This window comes from Choloepus didactylus (assembly GCF_015220235.1).
Source record: "Choloepus didactylus isolate mChoDid1 chromosome 25 unlocalized genomic scaffold, mChoDid1.pri SUPER_25_unloc2, whole genome shotgun sequence".
In the NCBI taxonomy this organism is placed as follows: domain Eukaryota; kingdom Metazoa; phylum Chordata; class Mammalia; order Pilosa; family Megalonychidae; genus Choloepus; species Choloepus didactylus.
In genome coordinates this window covers 3,033,720-3,035,750 of record NW_023637607.1, presented here as the reverse complement: position 1 = coordinate 3,035,750, position 2,031 = coordinate 3,033,720, and the positions used below count along the sequence as shown (strand labels likewise).

The following is a 2,031-nucleotide window of genomic DNA, read 5'->3' as shown; positions in this document are numbered from 1 at the left end:
CCTGAGATACAATTTACCTATTTCAAATTAAAAATCAAACGGTTTTCCTCTTTCCCTGCTTCTTCCAAAAATTCGTGAGGGTTAGCTTTCAATTACTTTGATTCCTCATCTCCTCGCTCCAGAATGAGACAAATCCAATCATGATATCAATAATTAATTTTAAAAATGATATTCTGTATTAAGCACTGATTGGACATAGTACTAAACCCATTGTGTAAATTATCTCTCAATTCCTGTAGCAACCTCAGGAAATGTACTACATTTAACCACATGAAATTGCCAATATTGGTTTTGTTTTTTTTTTTCAAAAATGGAAACCAGATAACCAGGCAAAAATCACAATTATCTCAACAGCTCAAAGTACAAGCTAATACAGCAAGTCAGTTCACAAAGTTTTAAGATATAGATTTAAGTATAAAGAGAACTTGATATACAAAACAAAAGTGTAAATACCAGAGATAAAGCTCAAAAAAAATTAACTTTTAAAACCTTTACCCTAAACCATTCCACTTACATCATTACAGAAATGCTTTAATTTACTGATGCCAGTAGTGGATTGTGATCAAAAAGGAACACTCAAAGAAAGGGAGAATCACCCCAAATTCGTCAGCCTCTGACAGGAGTGGAAGTTCTCAGGGCTGGGTATTCCTGATTCAGCAGCTTCAGTCACTCACTTTATCAATGAGTATGGTCCAGCCCATGATATTTTGATCTTTAGGCAAATTCTAAAAGATGTTTAAAGTTCAGTATGAGGCCAATACCACCACTACCAAGAGCTCTCTGAAATGAGCACTATATATTTAAAAGATTTAAAGACCAATTCCAACCTCAGGCCTATGGTATTATAGCAAAAAAGAGATAAATTAACACTTCTTCCAGCACTCAAAACCTTTTTATAAGATTAGCATGTTGGCCTTTAAAATTTCCTCAAAAAACTGTACTTAAATATATATATATATATTTTTCCTATATATACAGAATTGTATGTAAAGTAGAAAAAGTTTCCACTATAAAGATAATTAAAGGTGTTAATGTTCTTTGTATCTTTGTATCTTAGCAGCCAAAACACATGCTTATTTCTGCTCCCCAGAAGCAATGTTAGCTACTAGTTTCAATTCAGGAAAATATGTATCTTCAGGAAGGTCTATGTAAAATGTTTATTCAGTCTTTTTCTCAAACTTCTTCCACTTTTCAGTGTAGGCAATATACTGAGAGTCGGTTCCAAAAATTCTACCCCACAATGTAAGTGTCGAAGCATAGTTTCTGATGAAGTTCATGAGGTGAAAATCGTGATGCTGAGAACCAGCATAGAAAGGGATGAGATTTAAAGGGTTGAAAGGAATATCATAACCACTATGGATATCAATAGTTTCCATCAAACAAACAGTTACCCATGCCCAAAGAATTACATGATCACACAAAAACAAGATTCCAGTGAAAAATCCAGTTCCAAGAATTAGGGTTTCCAGAGAATGTGCATATTCAGCTTCCATTCCAAATGGAGCCTGAAACTCGTGATGAATCTCATGAATGTATTTATCTATTCTTTTGTGGTGTAAGAGCCTATGCAGGAAATAGTGCCAGGTGTCCTCAATCACTGCACAGCCAAAGCGTCTCGCCAGAAGCTTATACCATCTTGGCATTGTTTCCCAGTCATAAGGAATACTGAAATACTCTAAAATAATAGGTTCCACAAATCAAAGGCAGCTGGATACACAAGTGATTAAAGAGAAGCACTTTAAGACATTTCCATTGGTTTTCCAATGTTTCTGGTTTATCCTTTTGAATTTTGTACTTCTTCATGTAAGGAATAAATTGAAACAAAAATCCAGGTAAACAGAACAAGAAATAAAGGACCTTATGAACCATAAGGGATCACCATGTTGCAATCTGGAACTTTGTATAATTACTCAACATAGAATTCCAAGCATTTTTAAATGGTTCTTGCAGAGGATTCTCAGGAAGAAGTGAATCATACTCCACAGCTAAGGATACTGAACTGAGGATGCTGCCACTTTAATTTGTTGCCAT

The 2,031-nt window shown here is 34.7% G+C and overlaps 1 pseudogene; it reads right to left on the bottom strand.

Annotated features, from left to right (window-relative positions):
- Positions 1 to 1,009: 1,009 nt before the first annotated feature.
- LOC119525600 lies at positions 1,010 to 2,031 on the bottom strand (annotated as a pseudogene).